A 24,778-nucleotide genomic window follows, 5' to 3' on the forward strand; every position below is an offset into this window, starting at 1 on the left:
GCTTTCCTGCCTTTCCTCTCATCAAAGATATAAAGCAGGAGGAAGGATTAGACTTTCCCTTTCGACACACCTTTCTTAATAAATAGAAAGGGAAAGTTTACATCCGTTCATCACATCATTTAATACACTGCCAGAAAATACACATTATACCCCTCTGCTTTTTCATGCACCTACTCTCCCTTGCATCTGTTCATGAGGAAACTGTTAATGAGATGAACTACCTATTATTCTATATTTGTGAGAATGACTCTAGTGTCCTGTGTCTCTTTAAGAATTAATTCACCAAGCAACTATTTAAATAGAATAGAAGGGAAACCTGAGTTGGTCCTGGAAAGTTGTTGCTGTAGCTACAGTGTTCAAATGAGGAAAAACAAATACCTTAAATATGTCATTCCTAGACTAAAACAAGCATTGCACCCTGGAGGCTTGGATTCCAAACTTTATAGAAAGATATACATAGATAATGTAAAAAATTACAGATGTGCTCTAGCTCTCTACAGAGACACAGAGTTGCATACAGCCTACCTGGGCTTCAGATTTGAACTCAAGCATTGATTCCTTGTATCTGTGAGAACCACTACAGACATGGCTTTGAAACAGTCCAAAGACAATCTCATGTGTTCAGCTTTTTGTCTACTGACTCCCTGCAGTACCTTTTTTCTGCCTTGTCACTGTGGTTTTAGGGTGAGGACAGCTTCCAGAGAAAAACTGGTTCATTCACTCAAACCTTCATAAGCACAGAAATGCAGTATAATCCATAATGCAGTTGCTTTTGGGGCAAGGGAACCTGTGCAGTTTTCAGCACAATCAAGCTGGTGATTGCTACTGAAATACTAATATAATAGGACAAGTGGTTCTAACCATCATATTTCCAAGGATTACCTGTAAAAATCCCTGTAATTCACTAGCAATATGGGTAATGTATGCTACGGCAAAATTAGATTCATTGTCTTCCATCTTCATCCTGGTATCTTTCCTGCCTCAGATTTCACTACCAATCTCTTAACGTTCTACGCTCTGTGTTTTTGCAACATGTGGATTCCCTGAAATGCATCTGGACACATGAAAATCTCACACTATCATCAAGAAAATCCACATTCCATTCAATTAAAATCAGAATTTTCAGAGTAAAGGTTTAAGAGCTATTCACAATTTAAAAATGTTTTTTTTTTTTATTTTTTATATTGTTCAGGTACTAAAAACAAACCATACAGAAATCAAGAGAGTTAAAGCCCAAAGCTTTAGCAACACATGCCGAAAAGTAACAAATCCATTTTCAAAAAGCTACTTTTCAGTATATAAACTGCTTATTTTGCTTAGATCATTAAAAGTAAATGATGATATTTAGGCACACAGAAATGTAAAATGCTTCTGGACAATGGTGGAGGAGGTCATGTCCAATATTTTCCTTCTGATTTTATCAGCCAAGAGCAGATTCATTTGCTTCCAGGGGCAAAACACTTTAAGCACTTCACTGACCTCAGTGCAAACTGAAAATACCTTGGGCATCCTATCAAGAGGGCATCCTATCAAGAGGGCATCCTATCAATAGTCCTGGATGAATAGTTTAATTTCTGATAATCCACAAGGCACTGTAAGCATAAGCTGCACTGCCCTGCTCCAAATCATTTTCAAAATCAGTATGACAAGACAGATATAGAGAAAAAAATGCAGAGGATGGCAAAGGAGAATATGTGGAGATGACAGGCAATATGAATGAGCTGAAATAGCTTATTTGAAGGGAATAGCTGTTGAGAAGCTGAGAAAGGAGCCAAGGGAAAATCAGTCAATGAGAACCTGGCAATGGCTTTGATCACAGACATGTACAGCTAAAAGCAATGGGAAAAACTGGGCAGGAGGGAGGGGAGTTTGGAAAAGAACAAATACAAACAGCTTAGCTCTTAGCACAGATGAGATTTTGAAGGTCAGCAGCAGCTGGGAGGAAGGATCTTGAACTTTGTGTTATCAGAGATCAGTGAAAGAATTCAAGTTCCTTAGAGAGAACAAGATGAAAGTCGGCACATGCTCAGATGTGGAGGGAGGATGCTGAGGAGGGGAAGACAGCTCCATGGGTCAGAACAAGAAAGACAGTGGAACTGCCAACCAGAAAGAAATGGAAGGTAATAAAAACTCATAAGGAATATAAAACACTGTTTGAGACAGACTGAACTTCGGATGGCATCAGAACATCCGGATTACACATTGCCTGGAAGTGACACTTCATTCTTTTTTTGTCAAACAGCATAAACCCACAATTGCAAAAGCAAAAATAAAGTTGTGCAAATACACTCCTTCCTCCCCAGAAGACTGTTGAGTTTCAGGTTAATGTAAAAATGGGAAAATGGTCTCACCTAAGCTGCTAACAACCATACCAAACTGATAGCAAAAGAGCCTCTATGAAGTACTCCCTCTCCTGCTGTCATTTTCAAACCAATACATCACAGCCATGCAATTAAGCATCCTTTTATTTGACCTTATCCTAAGAAGAACCTACTATCACACCGATGTTTTAAGAGATCTAATAACAAACTATTTTCAGCCAGAAATGTAAAGGAAGAACTGTAATAATCTTGAACCTGAATGTTACTCTAAATTGAAACACAGCAATATTGATGTCCTTTTATCTCTTTCAATTTTGAAGCCATAATCTGAGAAGCTGCCTGGTTATACATTACTTGGCAAAGTGTGCACCCACTATGCAATATAAATAATAAATGGCAAAGCCATTAAAACCTCAAGGTTTCCAAGACTCTCACTAAGTAGTTACCTTGTTTCATGTTTTCCTCCATTTCTCTGGTGTTTAAGCTTTACTGCAAGCAAGGCAGTGAAAACCTTGAAGATGTGAAACCACACTTTACAGCTAGACATAAAGTTGTACCTTTCCCCAAAGCGAAAAAGCAGATTTCATGGGGTAACATTACATTTCACAAACACATATTTAAATCATCAAGATAACTGTGAGTTTGGTGCTGAGAAAGTTGAATAAATTACTAATATTTACTCAATTTCTACCATCAGAGCTTTGTTTTACCACACTAGTACTTTGTTAATAATTCCAGAGCTTCTCTAGCTGTTGGGGAGTGATCAGGACTGCAAGTATGGCCCTGTCATATAGAAATTTCCCTATCTCTTCTGCTATCTTCTCTTCAAACTAGTTTATTTTTTCCTGAAACAAGAGACACTCACTGCTGCAAAATATAGCTGTTAGAGTTGCATGGGGCAGCATAGGACCCCTCCAAATAGAAAACTCTGCCTTTTACTTTATGACAGCTCTCAGCTCCAGTTCCTTTTCTCTTCCTTATCTCATTCATGAATTTAATTTCCAAATGTTCAGCTTCCTGTAAGGGTTGGGGAACATTTCCCCATCTCTTTTCTGCATTAGCCTTTGCTTCCTCACTGGTATTAAAGAGGTACCACCAGTAATCTTCCCCCAACACACAGCCTGCCCTGGACAACGCTACCAGCAGGCAGGAATGAGAGAAGTGACCTCAGAATTGTGCAGAAACTCTTGTGATAGATCTGAAGCATCTTGCAGGACAGAAAAAAGGGAGTACCTTGAGTATATTCAGTCTTTGTCCCATACTTTCACTTTTGGGTCTGACCTCATTCCTGGTCACTCATCAGAATATCCCTGATAGGATATTCCTCCACAAAAATATTTCCCTCTACCTTTCTCTCATAATGTCCCCCACACAAGACCATATATCTATATGAATTTCTGTTCAAATGATGTGCCTCAGTCAGCTAGTTTTCTAGAGTATGGAAGAGCTAAGGAGGAGATAAGAAAATAGAAGATTTATGAGTTAGGCTCTGGTAGGTATTTTCCTTCTGGAGACACATTTTTGTCATTTTTGTTCTCACTAAGGGATGAGAAAAAGAGAAATTATTCAGCAGATCTCATGGTGAAAGAAGAATCAATGCTGTAACTGCAACAGTGTGGCCTAGAAGTTCCTCAATTTTAAAGTTTCATCCTGTGCGCATCAGCAAAAAACTTCTACTAAAATGCAAGAGGCAAAGCCATCTTATTGGCAGTCACCTGAATATACTCTTTTGCATAATCCAGAATAGTTTTTCTCGTAATTAAGTTTTACATTCTCAACATACTATTATTATCATGCTTCTTTCTCATATATTTATTGTTATCTGATGTTATTTTTACCATTCTGATCAAAATAACGTGCTTGCATCCCCACACCAGCACCCATAGCAAAGTAGGACAGTATCATTAACACTAAATTTCCCCAGCCTTACTGCCAGTTCGGAGCAGTGATCATTTGCACTGGTGGCTCTAGGGTATCCAGCCATCTTAGACAAACAATACCATCCATGTCCTTTACTCTTGCTTGGTGTTACAGCTTCCAGGCAGATCATGTGGACATTTTCTTGTGACAGGTATTTTTCTCCTAATGGAGTAAGATAAAAACTAGAAACTTCCTCGCTGATGAGTTATTCAGCTAGGTAGCTGCTCACCATGACCAACAGCATCAGCAAATACCATCAGGTTTTGAATCATGTATCGATTAGCTGCTTTTCGTACACAACAACTTTGAAAATAATTTAAGAAGCACAAATTGCAGTATCTTTGACCATGTGAGGTGTTTCATAATAAAAAGTTCCTTTTTCAAGTTGTGCACTTAGTGGTACAACTATTTCTGTATTTAAATAGCTATAGATATACACATGGATACAAGCTTTTTCTAACTTCCTCAAAGATGATGAGCTAAATTTTAAATCCTAAAGTAGACAGAAAGGCAGTTGGCTCTATCTGCAACGTGTAGCCCCGATTACAGTACCTTCAGTCTCGGTGGGATCTTGCTGTTTAAATCAGCATACAAGATACAGGAGTCTTTCTGAGATTATGGCAAATAGTTCTTCTCTGGTACATGATAAAGATTCACAATAAAATACAATCTTTCTCTCATAGGCATTTTAAAATGCTACAACAGCAAAATCTCACTGTGTATGCAGGCACTGGAATTATTAAGCTGTTGTACTTCACATATTTCATACACAATTTGAAGAAACAGAGAGAAAAGACATCTATGACTGTTCAGAAAGCAACATGGTGATGCCCATGAGTTATTTTGTTAATGTTCCGTTTTATAAAGGAACTTATATGTCAATGCAATGCCCAAGTCCTAAATCAAACATGAGTCAACATGGCTTGGGAAGGGAAAAGCCACAGGATTTGCAGAGAAGTGGTCTCTTTCCAATATACCACTCAGTGGCAAGGAGTGCTAATCCTTCAAGGAAATGAGGATGTTGCCGAAGCAGAGCAGTGAACCAATAAATACTCTCCTTATGTGTCTTTTATCTGTCAGATGCATCTTACCAGAGAGAGTCTATATATATGCATATTATTTTTCAATCAGAGTCTGTAGAATTTTTCTTTAAAAAGAACAAATTGATCCAGTACACTACATTTTTTGTTGGGTCACTTATATTTTCTATTCCTTTAGGAACACAAGCCAGATTTAAAGTGAAAACATTTTTCCATGGAAAAAGGAAAATCTGATTCTCAGCTGCTTTCCAGTGATTTTTGTTCCTCTCTTTTTTTCTTCTTTTTTTTTTTTTTTTGTCCAAAGTTATTTTTCAAACCAACCCAAACTGACAAACAGCTTCAGTCAAGGAGCAGATATCCTATTTGGCGAGGAAAGCCCTGCTCCACCCAGTTCCACCTTCACTAAGGTGGGGAAAGAGATCATTTACAGGGCTGCTTTGGATACAGGTATGAGGACCGGACCGGCCTCTGCCCCATCACGACTGGTGTGGCAGATAGGACACAAAACCCTGGGCAGACAGATAAAAAACCTCTCTTCCTTCCTGTGAGGCAGTCATAACACTGCAGGCTGACGGCAGAAGGTCACGAATTACTGACTCAGTCCCAAATGTCCTGTGAAAGCCTGGTATCTGATACAAGAAAAGGAGAACATGGCCTATGTTTCCAGCTCATTAGCAGGAAAACAGTTCCTCTGGACATGGAAAACACTAAAAACATGTTCCAGCTGTAAAGAGGAGGTGGATATATTATTTTTAGAAACAAATGCATGTTTGCATTTGACTGAGTCCACCTAGATTTATGAATCTGTTGCTGTTGTTCCCATGACAGGAGTTGTATTCTGTCCTCAGTTTTGCAGGGCTCTTCACTGGCTTCAGTAGGATTTTTCAGCACCCTCCCATGGGTGCTGCCTGCATATCTGGGACACCTCACTCATCTCACCCAGCAGCAGCGACTTATTTCCTGTCCTACAGCTTTCCCCTTTAATAACTGAAAAGATGCACAGAGTGACCAATGTAGAGCCCTCTGCTTCATCTTGCAGCATCTAAATACCATTTCCTTTTTTTTATTAGTAAATATTTCTAATTTTGTGAAATATTTTGTTTTGTATCAGCATTTAACTACAGTCTGCTCTTTTTCATGAAAGGGCTAAGAGTATGAAAATCAGCTCATTTCTGAATGCACTGTACTCTCCTATCTTCTCCATCTCTTTCCTTCCCCTTTACTCATCCTCTTTTGTACTTTAAATAAACATATGATGATGATTTTTACTGTATGATTCTATCAAGTAGATAGCTCTGCTCCATTCTACACAGCTGTATTTTAACCGAAATCAGAAGGAAATGGGATTAAAAAAAAAAAAGGCAGCATAATAAAACATGATGGAGTACACATTAGGTTCTGTGAGGAGGGAGAGAAAAGCAACACCACTAGACTTACTTAAGTACAGTGACTGTCATGAAGACTCTCAAACATTTTATAACCATAACAGTATTCAGTCCAAACCCTTATTTGGTTTCAATTGAGGAAGCAGATTCAAACCCAGAACATAAAAGCTCTTTTTGACCTACTGCATGAGCATTGCCTTCACCCTCTCAGCTAAGTAAATCTGGACCTCATGGTCAGGACTGAAGCAGAAATCCCAGCTCTTGCTACCAGCAAGCAGGCAGATACCTCCCAGTCCCTCCTGGCCCTCACATCTCTCCTCGACGGAGTTTCCCATCACAGGAAAACAGGGGGTTTCCACATCTCCTGTCAGCTCAGCAGAGCTTCCCCAGCCAAGTCCCGACCCTCTGAAAGCCCTCTGGCCCCATTTCAATAGGGCAAAATGCTGCTGTGTGACAAGCAAAAGGGGAGGAAAGCAATGCATGCTGGAGATCCTCTACATGAGAGGTTTCAGGGCGTGATCTGCTTTTATCAAGACAATCAAACAGCCATCTGCACTCCTGATGGCACAATCTAACCTCCATTTGCTACAGGTTTTAACTTCACATCTGCAGCAGTGAGGGCTGATGTTGTCTGTGACTTTGGCTACAAAGACTTGAGGTCCCATTTGCTTCAAAAGTCAAGCTGCTCACAGGCTTAAGGGCCAGTTGTACAGATAGTGTTCGAACCAAATCCATGTACTGAGGAAAACACTATCTGACAAAAAGAGTAAGTCTACTGCTCTTACAGAGCAAAAAGTTCAGCCCAAAGGCTCCTGTTCACAATATAACCACCTAAAATGTCTGCAGACATTTACAAGTTACAGATCATCCACAGTCTCAACAGAAATCTCAGAGAAGACAAAGGACAGGCCTGACCAACTTCAACAGCCAAGATCTTAAAAGGCAAATTCAATGATAGGACCACCCCATACCACTGTTTTTAAAGCAGAAGTGCCTACTACAATCAGGCTCCATCATGAATCAGTTTTATTTCTTGTCTTCAGAGTACAATTACATTTATAAAAGCCTAGTATGAATGTCCTAACAGTCAACAGAGTATATTATAAACATTACAGGCCAAAATACATTAGCTTTATGAATCTGTGTTTTTCATCACCGGCATCACAATCACCTTCTTACAGGGATCAACTCTGTAATCTATATGACGGCTTCTTACACCATCACACCCTGCCAAACCGATGCAAATTCAGACTACCACTCTACTCAGTTAAAGACCACTCTGCCCAATTAAATTCATCAAACACTTTCCTGAAGGTCGGTAGAAATGTCATGCACAAGATAACTGGAAAATGCTTTATGCTAGTACAGAGCCTGTGCTGCTTTTTTATGGTGACCACAGTTTCCTGTGCAGTTAAGCTGCTTATACGCCCCATGAGGGCAGCTTGCCATAGAAACAGCAGGTGGTCTGGTCTTACCTCCTGGGTTCTAGCAGTGGGTCCAAACTGCCAGAGCAACAGCTCAAACACAGCAAATCCAACAGAGAGAGAAACCAACAGAAGAAAAACCAAACTTCTTGTAGGCTGGGTAACTACAAAGCAGTATGTCGAAAGGTTGCTGTGTCACGAGGAAGGTCCTCCTTTTCTGCAAAGCAGCTAGTCAAACCCAACACTGACAGCCCAAGAGTGAGTGAGCCCAGAGAAGGAAGTGAGATAGATTTTGTCTTTATAAGGAAATCTCTGGTCTGCCTCTACTACTACCTACCTAGTCTACCTCACTACTCCTACAATAGCTCCACTGCTGTGACTGCTTCCTCTTAGTTTTACCCCTCTTTGGTTCTGTTCTCTCTCACTAAGAATGTGCACATACCCACAAAACGCCTTCTCTCTCTGGTGATAGGAGCACCATGTTTTAAACTTGCATAACAAGGTCTGCAGTCCCACACTATGCTCAGCACACGGCTGGCTGCAAAGTCAAGTTGGAGTGCCTGGGGCAGTGTCTCCAGGGATGGAGACCCCTCAGCATCTCTGGGCAGCCTCTGCCAACGTTTGAGTGTCCTCACTGTGAAAATGTTTTTTCCTTACATGTAGCTGGAATTTCCCTTGATGCAATTTGTGACCTTTTTATTCTCAGTGTGCATGTCTGACAAAAGGCTGCCTCCATCTTCTCTATAAGCTCCAATTAGGTATGTGTTAGACACCAAGAAGATCCCTCTCAGTCCTCTCTTCTCCAGGCTGAACAAGTCCAGCCCTCTCCAGCTCTTCTCGGATCTCATGTGCTCCAGCCCATGACCATCCTGATATCTTTCTACAGTTTATCAAAGCCTTTCTTGTACAGGGGAGCCTCAAAAAGGACACAGTACTTCTCATGCAGCCTCACAATGGACACTGATTTCAAGGATACTTTTCCCAGCTACACTGAGGGTCAAGCATAAAAGTGCTTGATAGGTGCAGATATTAGCTCTCTTTCAACCCTGATGATACAGCATTAGAAGCCTTTGCAGAACTGAAAACACAACATCAATAGATGAAAGTGATTCATCAACCCGATGGGGATTTTAAGAAATATCCTGCCTTAACAGCAAAATTTCCACCTCTTTCCACAAGCTGAAGAATCATCCTTCAGCTTTTTTAACAACTTCTCTTCTGACTTTTACAGGCAGCTGGAAAAATGACCAAACTGAATGGCTTTAATGAAGAAGCTGCCATTTACAGTTCATCAGACGAGCTGGACCATCGGTTACATACTGATGTAGAGAGCTTTTTCATGATCTTATGAACAAATCTCCATAGCTGAGATCCATCCTTGAAGCACATGTACATTTGCTGTATTCAGAATTACACTGAAATGCGTAATTTTGGTTTTTGGTGTTTGTTTTTTTTTTCTGTGAGGGTGTTTTGGTTGGGTTTTTTGGGTTGGGTTTTTTTTTTGGTTGTTTGTTTTTTTGTTTTTTTACAAAACCAAACTTGTAATTTTGTTAAACATGTTACAGGCATTTTTTAATGACTTCCTTCAATTTGAAAAATACTTGCCTTATTCCATGATTTCATTACCTGATAGACTCTGCGATAGCTCCTCTTCTTTGTTTTCCAGGATATTTAACACCAGCCTGATGCTTGCCCCAACTTTTTTTCTTACAGACCTTTTGAAATCCGTAATTATTTCTGTTGCTCTCCACAACATCTCCCTAAATGCTGCAGTACCTTTTCTGAGATAGTGAAGAGGACACCAAACGGTTGCATGCCTTAAATATAACATCTTGCACAGGAAAACTAGCGGTGGGATTTTCCTTATCAGAGATGTTTGCTAATCACTCTTAACATCCTTTCTTGAGTTATTGTAGTTTATGCAGAAGATAAGTGAGGGACTCAGATTTTCCATCTTAGAGTATGATATTTTATATTCATGTCACTTAGACTGAGCTCAATACTGTGTCATAAGCACGCAGCACTGATACCAATAGGCACCAATTGTGCTGGAAGAGTGTTCAAACAAGCTTAGAAATACAAGGACAGTGAGGATGAGATTTAAAGTATGATGGATTTATAAGGCAAGTATAAACAAAAACATTTTGATAGATTTTCCATGGGAACCACGACTCCCTTTCCCTTTTTCTGCCCTATTTCAAGATCTACTGGGATGTCACTGTGTATACCTAATAATGCTGTCTCACCAAACATTGTTAAGTAGTCTTTACACACAAGCCCAGCTGAAGTCCTATTATAGCAAACCCTATATAAGTTCCGCACTGTGCATCCTTGAAGCATCACACAGATAGCAATTTTATAAGGATGTGGACCTGTTAGAGGGAGTCCAGAGGAAGGCCCACAAAGATGCTCGGAGGGCTGAAGCATCTCTCCAATGAACACAGGCTGAGAGAGTTGGGGTTGTTCAGCCTGGAAAAGAGAAGGCTCAGGGAGACCTTAGGACAGCTTCCAGTGCCTAAAGAACAAAGAACCTGACAAGAAATCTGGAGAGGGACTTTTTACAAGTACACATAGAGACAGAACAAGGGGGAATAGCTTTAAAATGACAGAGGGGAGGTTTAGATTAGATATTAGGAAGAAGTTCTTCACAACTGAGAAGCTGTGGCTGCCCAATGCTGGAAGTGTTCAAGGCCAGGCTGGATGTGGCTTTGCGCAACCTGGTCTAGTGGCAGGGGTTTGAAACTGGATGATATTTAAGGTCCCTTCCAACCCAAACCACTTTGTGATTATATTGGGCAGCACTGAAATACATTTAATGGGTAAGGTGCAATAGTTAACTCCTACCTGTACTTGGTTAACTTGTACCTCTGTGAATTTTGTTTGTGGTAATGCTGACAATATGTGATTATGCGACAATAATCTCTCAAATGCAATTTCTTACATGGGGCAGGATACTGCAGGCAGTCATTATAGTATCAATTTCCTAGACGTGTGTTGAACCGTAACTCTTCAATATAAATACCTTCTATTTTACAATAAAGTACACTTATGGTTAGCAACAGACTAGTGTTACAGTAGGACATACTGTGGTACTGAGTTAAACGTCCATTACTGTCCTGCATTAGAAAAATAATACACTTGACTTACAGCTTCAGTCTTAGGGCCAAAATCCCAATGCAGCTACTTTGGGATCTACTTGCATGAAAGGCAGAAGAGTTACAGATGGGGAGGGCAAAGACATTAAGAAACAGCTGAAATGATTGTCTACAAGTTAAGCAGTGTATATTAGCATGCACTGTGTCTAATCACTCACAGAGGGAGGACTATAACTGTAAAAAGACCATGCCCCTGAGCTACAGCTGAACAGGTCAAAACCAGTCCTTTCCCCTATGTTGTCACCACTAAAACACTTCAAAAGCCTTTCCCCTTATTGTCCCTGTGCCTGTGGGACCTTTCTTTCCACCTACCTTTTGCCAGGCTGACACTTTCATCCTGCTGCCCATGCAATGCAGCCAAGCTTCCCTGCAGGTCAGCCAGACTGTGTCACTGTGGACTTCAAACCCTTCCATCACTTTTCTCCTCCTCTCCCGCAGCCTCTGCTCTCCTCTGCCTTTGTGTCAGCCCCACAGCTCTGAGCAGCAGTGTGAGTTCACTCCCGCCCCCTTGCCTGCCAACAGGCTCTTACCTTCCTCCCCTTCACCCTTGGGTGCCATGGGGAGCCTTAGGAAGGGTGGTGACTGCCCACTTTCTCCCATCATCAAGCTCAGATATTGCTTAGCAAGGTAAGCAGCAACCCAAAGAGCCTGTGGAAACCATGGAACCTGTTTTTACTAATGAATAGGAATTATACTGGGAGGAACTGGGGCATCTGCCTAAGAAGAGGTACAGCAGCATCTTACTTGGCAGCACTGTGTTCTGGCAGCCCAGAGAGGGTATACAGGGATCTCCAACTGAGAAGGAAGTTGGGGTGTGCTACAGGTGAGCAGTTTCCCTGTGGGAACTAGGGAAGGGTATTCCTGTGATGGCCTGTTCTGGCATGACCACCTCTTGGCTCTTGCGTTTGCCCACTGCTATCTCCCAGGAACTTTCCCTTCTTGCAGCCTGCTTCTACTTCAGGGAATGAGTTTCTCCAAAAGCCATTATTTCACAAAATCACATTCATATAATGCAATGCCTTCCTTGCCACTGCTGATACAGTCACGGGTTGTCATGGGTTGTGACCGTGTCCTCTATCCAAGAACATACACAGGATGGGAAGGGCATGGTAAGGAGAAGAGAAGGGACAGCAGCACACATCTTCCAAGCTGACAGTGAAAGCTTCCTGTGGACCTGCAAACTATCTTTGTTATAATGAAAGCACAATTTTAAATGAACCCTTTGAGGGGAACCTCCTGGTCCATAAAAAATAAGGGCAGATAAAAATGAATGGAAAATATTTAAAAGTGACCTCATTCAAACAAATATCTTGCTCTTATGTAAGTACATAGGACCCTATCTAATTCCTACTACACTTTGATGTGATCTGAATCACACCTTTATTCTGTGTGACCCTGTTGTTGTTCCTGTTAAAGACAGTGACACTTCTTGTAGTGACTAGTGATTTAGGAACTGAAATGCCTGCCTCCTTTCTGAACTTGGAACTTAAATGCTGTTGAAAGGTAAATGAGTCCTTGTGAAGCAGGAGTCATTACTCTGATGGCATGTGCTGAGGAGGGGGGAGGTAATTTGATCAGATGCTGGGACTATGTTAGCAACGTATCCTGAAATGTCACATGTGATGCCTGCAGGAGAGAAAACACTAATGACCGTGGACTTTGCAGAATGCCTGTGAAAATAACACCTTTTACTCTGTTTTCTTCCCACATGACATCTGCCAGAAGAAGCCTTGAGAATTCAAAACAATAGTGGGTGATCCCATTGAACTTGTCAGAACTTGGATACTGGGGGCTTTCGGGGTGAAATCACGATATCATGAAATATTTGTTGGTGCAACAAGAGCATCTCACTCTCTGCCTCAATCTGTCCATGCAGAAAGGATTGGGGCAGACCTATCCCTGCAGAGCTTCACCTCCAGCTGGAGTCCACCACTCTGTTCTCCCTCCCTGAGACGTGGGATCACCAACCCTCATGCAACCACCACCCTCTGTGCCAGGACCTACTGACCTCTCTATCATCATTCCCAGCAGTGCTCTGCACAGCTGCTGCATGGAGCTAGAGGACAAGGAAGGAGGTAGTACGGAGGAGGGTGATGGCCCATGCCTACATAGGTGGGAAGAAAATGAAGTGAAACTTGCCACACAGCAGAGCTGGGTGTGAATCAGTAACAAGGCATTGACACTTGGGTAGGGAGGGTCATCTAGGTTTGTATATTGGCACATCTGGAGATAGAGAAATGTAGAAAGAGAGTTCTCTTGTTCTGAAAAGCATGGGTCTGGTGGGGTCATTCTCAGAAGCAGTGGCTCTCCAAACCTCACCCTCTCCTTTGGAAAATGACCAGGAGGGTAATGTCCTGTTAAATCTAAGTTGGGAGACTAGTTTATGATTTTACGTCCTTGTGCAGCTCACAGTTTCCAAATTCTTAACTCTTGAACACCTGCCTTAGAGTCTTCTAAGGAAATCTGTATTTTAGCTTCACTGTCAAGCCATGTTATTTAGCAATCAAGATGAGCCACAAAGACCAAATAAGCTATGAGTAGACTGTTTCCACAAAGCAAAGAAAAAGATCACTTCTAAGCAGGGGGTACAACCTACAATCAGCCTAGAAAGACTTACATTTCCCAAAGTATATGTTCAGGGGCTTAGTGGAGAACAGTGCCTGCTGGCAGAGGAGGAGATGGGGTAATGATCAACTTCTGGTCATGATGCAGGTTTTTCCCACAGCAGAAGTAGCCAAACATCCCTATGAAACAAAAAGCAAACAGCTCTGAGGCCATGGATGGACTTTGGGCTGTCAGACTTGGTACTAAATTCCCAAAGTCATTTGCTTCAAAGAGATCTCCTGCACTGAAGTGGCTGTGTGCCTGAAAGTCTTCCTTATGGCCCAGGCCCTTGCAGTAAGAGCTTAGCCTTACTTAAAAGGTGTAAGGAGCAAGATTAATTTCCTGCAAGCAGTCTGAACTTTGAAGGAGAGGCATTTAAGTGAAAAATGAAATAACAGGAAAAAAAAGACCCTGTAAAATGAAGGCAAGGATAAATAAATAACAGGAAAGTGTACACCCCACTACAAATTTAATAGGCTACGCCCAGACATGAATTATTGAGCAGAACCAGCCACTTGCTGCAATGGGGAGTACTAGTGAAATATTAATCACAGTGCATGAGTTAATCTTAGGTCTTACTTGGTGGGGGAGAGAGAAGAAGAAGTTGGAAAGCCCGGCCACTGTTCACTGAGGGGCTGGCCATGACGCTCAGCCAGCCCCCAAGCCTGACTGCAGAGACAGGAGGGTGCACACCTCCTTGTTGGCTTTTTTCTTTTGCATTTCTGTGAAAACCAGAATTTTGCTTAGACCCAGACTCAGCCCCAAACCCATTTCCTAATTGTTGTACTGGGTTTTTTTCAGGAAATATTTAATCTTTATGACGGGGGTAGAGTATGAAAATGTGACGTTGGTGGCTTAGCTGGCCAGAGGCTTACAGGAGTAAAAAGCACGGAGGAACAGATGGAAAAAAGATTTTATTTTTAATTATAATTATTATGACAGTTGTTTCTGCAAAGCTGGATGGAAACAAAGACATGATTTTTGAGAATATGGATCTGGCAGAAACTTTCTGATAGTTAACCAACCTTCTCATTTATTTATTACACTCACCACCTTGATCTCACTTGATGTTTGGTGAGTGAACTGTAAGTAGGGGGCTTTGGCACAGTATAAAACTGGGCTTCCCCAGACCCCCTCCTTTGCCAACCACGTGGGTGCAGAGCTCCACCACATACCCAGAGTGCCTGTCATGGCAAAGATAAAGCACTTCTGCTGGGAACCCAGGCACCACCATCCTAGTGCTAGAATTTCTAGTACCTGTCTTCTTGCTGCAAACTGGTGCAACGGCAGGAAAAAAATCCCACAGCTACAAAGGAAGCTGCTCTCCCAGAAAAGTTCCCCACAGGTAGCTCTTTGCCAAGAAAAAGAAATCATTCAGTTTCCTTTAGACCCAGATGGAAATGAAGGACTGATCAAAATGTCATGTGCATGCAGGCTCACTCACATGCATACCTTCTTGAATAGTCTATCACTGTGTTTTGATTTTATATCTTTTTAAATGTTGGAAATTTTAACCTCCCAGGCTGTTTGCTTTGTTTTTAGCTTATTTTACTTTTTTTGTTTGGTTTTTTTACTTAGCTTCTTTAAACATTTTAGTTCTGTATCTCTTCCTTTTTTCTCTCACGTTTCCCCTTATTCTCTCTTTTTCCCTTTGCACATATTCGGTATTTTTTATCTTTCTCCCTCTACTTCTTGCCATTTCCTCAATCCCTGACTCCAACTCTAGCAGTTTTTGCTTGTTCTGCACTCATTAGTGCTCTTGTGACAGCATGCTTCATAATATTTCTAATGGCACTCAGCTCACATTCAGCCCAGAAGCCCCACTTCTTTTTGCAGCCTCTTGCCTGCATTTTCCAAGCCTGGGGGTCAGTGGTCTGAAATTCTGCACAGAAACTGCTGCTCAGAAACCCGTACAAGCAGTTACTAGTTCCCCGTTGGGAGGGGAAGTTCGCCTTCCCCAGGAGGAACTTGCTGTGTTTCTACAGCACATCCAAAACAAAATACCTCAGTACAGATTCTGGAGATCAAACACCCAAATTGAGGGGGTTTTGTTTCCAACCTTGCCGTGGCTGTATTTGCAGAGCCAGCTCTTCTTCTGGCTCTGCATCAAGGGGACTCACCACCCTGCCTGTGGGTGAAGGATGGAAGCCAGCACTAGGCTGACCACGTGCTGCACTGGGTGACAGCCTTTCACTCGGAACATATCCTGGATCGACTGAAGCTGCAGGAAGACAAAAGAAGATAGGGTGATTTGGTTTTTTTGGGTGGAAATTAAACACAGAGGTATCTGACATCAGTCTTTCCACAAAGGCCCTAAATCCATAAAATTCTTACCTGGTACATCTCCATTTTTGAAAAAGGAATGAGTACAAGGCCACCGTCTTTCCTGGCAAATCTAATCCCAGTAATGATTTTACGTGGTGATTAAGAAAACCTCCAAGTCAGAGCTTGTATTTGGGATGAATCCCTTCCATGACATACGTAAACTAACAATTATGAGGGGAAAAAGCTTGGGAAGGGGGAGACATTTCTGTCCCTCTCTGCCTGCTAGCAATCATGCACCCTGATTACAGCTGGTCTTGGCTGTAATTCTGCATCAGACCAAGCCCCACAAAACCTCAGTTACAATTCCTGCATGTTTTCAGTATCAGCTTTGCTCATCTCAAATAAGCAAACCCAAGCTTTTCCTTGCATGTTATTTATTTTTTTTTTCCATCTTACTGGTCAGATGCCTTCCTGTCCTCATTCTCGGCATTGATACCTCTTGGGAGCTCAGCTGAGGTAAGGTTGAAAAGAAATGGATGTGCTTTGTAAGGCAACTGAAGGGTATTCATCCAAAGACATGTTCAAACTCTAGAAGTCTATATAGAACAGTAGCCAGGCTTTGACAGTAACGGTGCCCAAGACTGTGAGGCTTTGCTCACCTGAGCAAAAGTTTGAGGCAACCTAGACAAGTTTTAGCAAACAACATATTTAGCTAACATGTTAAAAAACAACAAAGCTAAAAACCTAAAATATGGTCAGGAATCCGCTCTCTATTGGGTAATTAATTTAGCGATCATACAGAAAGCATACATTGTAAAAGAGAAAACAATAATTTGCTGACTGCTTGAAGTGAAAGACCTTTGGGAAACACAGAGAGACGGAAGATTCACCACTAGAAATTGAAACTCCACAACTGTATCTTGTGGGTGTGTGTGTGCTTGTCGGTGGCATCAGGATTGCCAATCCTGCTCTTCTGGGCATGTTCCCACCAAAGCAAGTGGCAAAGACACACCTGGCAACCACTACCATGGACAGATAGGCCATGGACTCCAATCCAAAACTCAGCACCAGGTACAATGAGTCACATTACTGCTCAAGGATGAAAAAGTCCCTAATCACTGCAAAGTGCTGGCCAGAAATCATCTTTCCCTGCACCTCAATTATGCAGAGAGGAAGAGGTAATGAAGCTGGGATTTTTCTTCCTGAATGTTTCTGGGTTCTCAGCTTTTTTTCCCTTTTCATCTTTGTGTCTTCTTTGTCCCTAGGGGTGGTTTCTAAAATAGCTTCTGGAGCCTCTGGGCACTGTGGTTCCAGGAATGAAGAAAGACAGAGGATAAGAAAGAAAGCTTACCCAAAGGGTATGCGCTCCCACAGATGAGACATAGAGGGACGCAAGAGAAACCAGATATAATAGATAGATAGACAGAAGGTCTATAGTCAGGGACTGTAGTGACAGGACAAGGGGTAATGAGTTACTTAAACTTAAACTTAAACAGGGGAAGTTTAGATTGGATATAAGGAGGAAGTTCTTTCCTGTTAGGGTGATGAGGCACTGGAATAGGTTGCCCAGGGAGGTTGTGAGTGCTCCATCCCTGGCAGTGTTCAAGGCCAGGTTGGATGAAGCCTTGTGTGGGATGGTTTAGTGTGAGGCGTCCCTGCCCATGGCAGGGTGGTTGGAACTAGATGATCTTGAGGTCCTTTCTAACCCTAACTATTCTATGATTCTAAGGTTTGCACTACCACCATCATTCAGAGAGCTGCTAAGGGTAGGGGGAAGAAGAAAGCAGATGCATGTTCAGTTTTCCTTCCATCCCCTTTGCTAGCCAGGACTGAAGGATAGCCACACAAGAGAGGTAGAATGAGGTGGAGATGAAAGATCAGCACAAACCACCAAATAGCTCAAAGGAAAGACAGTTTAGTGTCATGAGTGGCAGGAGCAGTCTGCCTGCTGGTTAAACTTGCTTTGCCTGGTTTAATGCTCCTTCAGGCATTTCTTTGCCTTTTCCCACTTGTGAGTTACAAGTTTCACATGAGCAGCAATGAGTTTCCTACATGACAGTACCTCTAAATCCTTTTCTAAGCATTAGGGTAGAAAGTATCTATGTTCTTCACAGCATTACGTATTACATGACTGAATAGTGTGTAATGAAATACCTGTTTTAGCTGTCAGAATCACTGGACAGCCAAGACACAGCAAAGCCAGGCAAAGATCTCACAATGAAGAAAATCCCATCAGTTTGCCTGGTCCCTCTCAGCACATGAACTGTTCCTGCAATTGCAGCATTAAGAGGAAGAAAAACTGGGGGATGGCTCCGACTCCCTGCAATGATCCCCTACAAACCAATCTTCTTCTGACTCATTTCACAAAGAGGTAAGACTCACTGTGCTCCTGTGCAGCACACTGATATTGCAAGTTCATCCTAGACTTCATGATGCAGGATCTGACTTGCAAATCACATTTAAATAAGAGGGCTTGCAGGTGCCTTTGCAAAAGCAGGTTTAGTTCAGCCTGTTTACATTTCCTCTGTAGTTTCAGCTATATGTTGTAACCTCTGCTTCCTCCATGGCTGAAGAGCTGTTACCTTTCGGTTTAAAAACGAGTGTATTTCCACATTACAGTGACATATCAGTACTGTGGGCTTTCTCTTCTTAAAGCTCAAGGACACCTTTGGCAAGTGCATTTCTGGCCAAAGCTGCATGAATGAGGCTCTGTGAGGACAGCTGGCATGTGAACTATGCTGCTATGCCCAAGGGTATGTTCCAGCAATGACTGCAAGAGATGTTGACTTATGAATGAGAGGGAAATTACTATGCATTTATTAAGATCCCTTGCACCAGCTGCTCTGCAGCCTCCCCACAGAGCTTTGCGGGTTTCCTTCCCAGCACACCGGTATCTGCAGCCACAAACCCCAGCTCTTACTAAAGGCCATCTTTTCACCAGGTCTTGCTACCTACCTTTGCAACGTAAGTCAGGGTGTAAGGAAAGACTCTATGCTTCTGTCTAAAATTACTGGGACATACCACTGCATGGGTACTGTGCACCAGCGCCAACACAGGAGAGTCCTCAAATCTCATCACAAGAAGGGCTCCAAGAGGAAGGATGAGAGGATAAACACATGGCAGGTACACGGTGGTCACAGCCTAAGGGGATACCTCTCTTGCATCTCCTAGGATTTCTGGTTACCATTGGTTGCATAAAACTATTTAACTAAGGGCATGTAGACACTGAAGGCCAAGTACTGCAGAAATACTTGAGTTTGCTTGCAGAAGACAGTTTAAATGCTGGCAGCAGCTGAGCTGCTGCTGACTGATGTATTCTACTTCAAAAAACAAACCCCAAAAAAACAACCAAACACCGACACCACCCCCCACCCCCCAAAAAACCCCAAACAAAAAACCACAAACCCCTAGAAACACCCCCCCAAAAAACCCAACCCACACAGGACGTATTTTTACTATATCTATCTATCTATCTGAGAGAGCTCTCCCATGGTTTGAAAAAGCTGTCTAACCATCAGGCAGTCCTTCAGTCCTTCCTCTTCCTGTCTACATGGGCCACATAACTGTGAAAGTAGATGTGGATGAAGTCAGGACACTGGGATGCAAACGAGAGCTGCAGACAAAGGTGAATGCTTGGGCACTCACAGCTTTGCAGCAAGGGCAGCTGGAGTGACCTGAACACCAGTGTAAAATGCCAATACACAGGCTGCTTCTGAATTGGCTTGACAAATTGTTTTCTCGTCAATGTCTGCAGCATTCACATTAAAATACTTGGGCTCACTGTTGTATCACAGCTTAACTGAATGAACACTCTGAATCAAAACAAGACAGGGGAAGTGTGGTATTTCTTTAAAAAAAACCCCAAACCGTCAGTAATAACAAATATTTTGATTCCTTCTGATAGAAGGAAAGATGAAATTAGATGTAAAATGCGTCAGTCATCCTGTTATTTACAGGAGATTGAAGGTGGTTCTACAGGATCTTTAGTAAGGACATTTTCCTTCTCTGATTACCTATAAATCCCTTTGTCATTTTCTAGGAACTCCCTCTCCTTTGATATCTTTTTCTGATCTAGCTAACAGACAATATAAGAACTTGTTTGCAATATAAGAATAAAGAAACTGATTACTGCCCTATCCTGTAAAACATTTACCACCATCAAGAAGCAAAATGTGCAAAACATTAGTTTCTGTTCATAGGACATATTTATTTTAATTATTTGTTCCAAATACCCTGTGCACATTGACACCTCCTGTACTACCTAAAACCCAACAACTTTTGCGAATATCAGTCTTCCTACTGACATGCATATTGAAGTACAGCTGCTTTTTAAAGTGCTTGTGGTTGGTGTTGGTCCTGAGAAACATCCTCTCATAAACATGGGAGACCTTCAGTGGCTGATGACCCCAGTTCACCAGGGAACAGCACAGTGTTATTACCTCCGCCCCATTGTCGCTCACACCATCTTATCCATGTGATGCCTGTTATCTTTTCACAGGAAGCAGATGCCCCCAGGCTTATGACTTGATGGCACCAAAGGTCTCTCCCACCAGGTAGAGGGGAGCCTGTTCCCACACTCAGTGATGGCTTCTTTATGGGAGCAACCCCACCAGCCGTCTTGACCAGGCATCTAGGTTTTGGTACCTGATGAAGAGGATGCCTTCCTCTGATTTGTGGTGCTTTTAGTAAAGGGAGATCATTCAAGCTAGGAGTTACTCTGCCTAGCCGTACAACATCGGTATGCAGTCAGTGAGGATCTCCCTGATGGACAGGATCCAAGCTGATGGGAAAGCATGTTTATGGAGAATGGCAAAGTGAGTATTTTAAAATAGAGCTGTTAGGAGAAACTAAGGGTTTTTTTCCAATAATGCATAAATTACTTCATTTTAATTCACAGGCAAAAATAAATGTTCTGACATTGTTGCTCATCGGGTGCCCCTGCTCATGCTTCCTGTGTTAATCACAGCTCTGATTAACGTCCCTTATTAAAGCCAAGTTGGTCAAGTCACTAACATGCAAATGACCTCACTGTGCCTGCAAAATGTAATTCAACATATTTCCGCTTCTGATGGCTGGCCTTTGCTGTTTTCCCTAACCCTGAATGGAGCCAGGTGAACTCTCAGATCCAGAACCCAAGGACTTCCATAAACGTCTGGTCTGCAGGTCTTCCAGAAAGCCTGGATGCATCCTCTTCCCTAGCACTCTAAGGAGTACAGTAGAGCTTTCTGACAGTAGCTGCTCAGCACTTTCCAGAGACTGCTCTATTTTCTTCATGTCTTAAACTGGATAATCTGAAATCTATATTTTATTTTTAAAACCCTGGCCTGGATACGCAGGTGACAAAACTGAGGAGCAAGTCATGACACCTACCTGTACATAAAGACAGCAAACATACAGGAGGAAAAGTGAAAATAGTCTGCCAAAGCTAACTAATAGGAGCCAGTTACATTTTCAAGAGTTTATTACCAGTATTTCATTGTAAGAATCTCACAAACTGAACATTATATTTACATATGTTTACCCTTTACAGAATGTCAGGCAAGCAAGGACTGTATAGAAAACAACAGAGCACAAATGCTAGAAAAGTTTGCTGACATTTAGAAGTACAGATGCTTTGAAGTTTAAAAGTAGGGTAAAGGTTGAATAATTTCTAAGGAGATTTTTATGTATGGCATAAATTATTTATGGTCTTGTAAATGCAAAGAAGCATCTGTCTATGAGATAGACTGAAATCTCCTCTTTTGAGTTCTTCCCATAAGTGGTAGAAGAAAAATTATACTTACAACTCCTTGAAGTCATTCAGAAACTTGTTTATGTAAAAAATTAGAGAATGCTCTCATGTATCTTTACATAATCATGAAACAAAGAAGTTGTTTCTAAAGATACTATTTTTATGTATGCCTTCAGTGATTCAACTTGAGACTTCTGCTTAAGAACAGAGTGGGGTTTGGTTTTTTCCTTGTTATTTAACATAATAACCATAACAAACCATTATTAAATAAACCCAAACCAACCAACAAAAAAAAACCCAATAACTCTGGCTTTTTTCCCAATGGCTTTTTTTTTCTACTCAATTCTACTCTGCCCCAGCACACTGGCTCCCTTTCACCTGTACAGACAAGAAAAATTAAACTTCTGTTTATTTTTTTTTTTCTGCCCTGAAAGGGATAGGAAATTCAATCCCAACAGGGCAACAAGCATTGATAAAAAGTTAACAAAACCCCCTTCATTTCAAGGCAACATAACAGCACAGTTACAGGAACTGTAATGAGGAAAGAAATTCCACTTTTCTAAGAAATACAGCTATTTCTGCTTACAGGAACAAAAACACTCCACAAAAATACTCAGGTCTCGAAACAAATATTTTTTTACTGCAGTTTTACAGGGTTTTATCTTTGGGGAAATCAATTCCAGAAAGGTGCTGACCTCCTTTTCCAATGAACTTTTGGATTCACTGATTTAAGTGTGATGTGAAGACATGTGCTGCCACTCTGCTGTCCCAAATACATGGACATTAGAGTTTTAACCACACTTTTCCATCCTGTGGTACCCAGTTTGAACAGGTTGAGAAGGAAGCAGCATGGATACATTGGTTGGAAGGGACCTCTGGTGTTCATCTACACAAATCTCATGCTCAGTGAGCTACATGAAAACGCAGTGCTACGGGAAGGAAAATTCTGATGTAAAAGCATACATGTTTACTTAGCTCATACATATAAGCTAAAACAGTCCACTTCCTGCAGGAGAAGGGCGTGCAAGAGCAAAATGAAATGTGCTGACCTTCTTCTGATATTTTCTTTAAAGCAAGAAACCATACAAAACAACTTCTGTGGCTTCCTGAAACAGTAATGGTCAAGGGCGTCCAATCACAATCAAATAAAGGTCTACTAGTGCTAAAATACCACAACAGGAAAGGAAGAGTAAATATTGAAGGCTCAATAATGAAAACCAACACAGATACAGAATTTTTAAACTGGGGAAATATGTTGATACTGATTCAGAATAAAACTTAAAAAAAAAATAAGTATAAGGATGATCACAATAGAAACAGGTTAAACATAACTAAAGCAAATTAAAAAAGATAAATAAGGTTTATTCAAAATGCTGATGAAATGGACTAGCTATCTTTCCATAAGAAAGAAGGAAATTGGAATAGTTGTATTTCCCTAAGTGAGAAGTAAATGAATGCACTGTAAATACTATGGGTCATTAGGTCACTAGGTAGGGTAGGAAGGAAAAGAGGAAGCCTACAGACTGCAGAAGTTTACACAGGGAGTATTCCCCTCCCTAACACTGAGCACCCACTCAGGCTCCTAAGCCCGTATGCAGTGGGATGAACTTCAGGGCTCCCAAGAGTCGAGGCACTCTCCAGAGGGTCTCTGCCCAAAGGCAGCACAGTTTGTGCCTGAAAAAAAGCAAAATACTGAGAGACTGAAAGTAGATTTTTTTCTTTGCAGTCCACCATCAATTTAGAAATCCATCCCTCAAGTCCACCTTGTAATGATATTACCAATTTGTGAATTTTCCAGTTGTGTGCTCCCTATGTTGCCAATACTAAAGGTCAGTAGGAGGACTAGCAGCATGGTCCTAGCTTATTCTTGATGAAAGTCATTCCATTTTGTTAACCCCACTGTTACAGTTGGTACTTTTTATATCCAGCCTTCAAAAGCATCAAGGAATAGACTACAATAGCAAGGAAGAGACTGTAATTTCTGATGAATGATTGCATTTTCATGAGGAAACCTGCAGGTTATCTGTAAAATAAATAAATTCATAAATACATAAATAAATAGGTCTGGTTATTTAGCAATAGCACCGGTTATACATGTGCATGCAGAGAAGTAGAAGACATCTATCTCTGAGTTCTCTAGAGCTCCCAACACAGCCCTGTCTATGGTTCCTTGCTGCTCATTTCTCTGATTTGGCATGGATAATTGGAGGGTATTAGTGTTCTGAGGATTTATTTTTTTAGCAAGGGCTACCTGAAGTGTGTGTTGCACATGGGAAAATTCATGAATTGCAGGTCTGTCTTAGAGATGATGATGGGATGCAAGAGACAGAAACGGTTAATGGTGAGGAAGCACCACATGATATGGTAATGTGGGAAAGGGAGTTTCATCTTGGCCTCTAACTCTGAAATAACATCTATAGCATACACCATTACTGGACTGTCACTGCTGCTGATCTTCTCACTCACAATTAGTATGTCTTAAAAATTGTTAAAGGAATAAAGGGGATGATTTTGGAAGCAGCTGATGGAAGAACCATCCAACCAGTCACCCAAGGCAAATCATCAATGGAGATTAATGCCAGACACTGCTGGGGATGTGGGCCAACGTCCTTGCCATATGTCTTTGTCACACCAGACACCCACAAGCCTTTGAGTGAGATGGTGTACTGAGCACAGGTCTTGTAACTGTTTTTTTATGCTGAAACAAAAAAAGATACACCTTGCTCTCCCAAACACAATGGACACCTTGTTCCTCTCATCCGAAATAAGGAAAATCGCAGTCCCAGTGAAGCCTAGAGAAGTTTTGCCAGGAGCTCCTGTTAAGAGCAAAATTTCATCCCAGTCACAGAATATAGGATGCAAAACTTCCTCAGGAGAGGAAGCCTACATCACACTCTGGTATTCAACGGGTAGGGTTTTCAGTCTGGGGTCCA

General features: G+C 41.6%; 1 protein-coding gene across 2 annotated transcripts in view; it reads right to left on the reverse strand.

Moving 5' to 3' along the window:
- The window catches only part of LCP1 (lymphocyte cytosolic protein 1), a 47,532-nt gene that overhangs the window by 20,872 nt on the left and 1,882 nt on the right, over nucleotides 1-24,778 (reverse strand). Inside the window, exon 1 of one of the 2 annotated variants that reach the window (XM_065678226.1) lies at nucleotides 8,142-8,361. The exons of the other annotated variant lie outside the window; for it this stretch is intronic. The gene's annotated coding sequence lies outside the window, so the exon portion shown is untranslated. Of the gene's footprint in view, nucleotides 1-8,141; nucleotides 8,362-24,778 lie in introns of those variants that run through there. 2 annotated transcript variants of the gene reach the window in all.

Source organism: Lathamus discolor, chromosome 4, assembly GCF_037157495.1.
Source record: "Lathamus discolor isolate bLatDis1 chromosome 4, bLatDis1.hap1, whole genome shotgun sequence".
In the NCBI taxonomy this organism is placed as follows: Eukaryota; Metazoa; Chordata; class Aves; order Psittaciformes; family Psittacidae; genus Lathamus; species Lathamus discolor.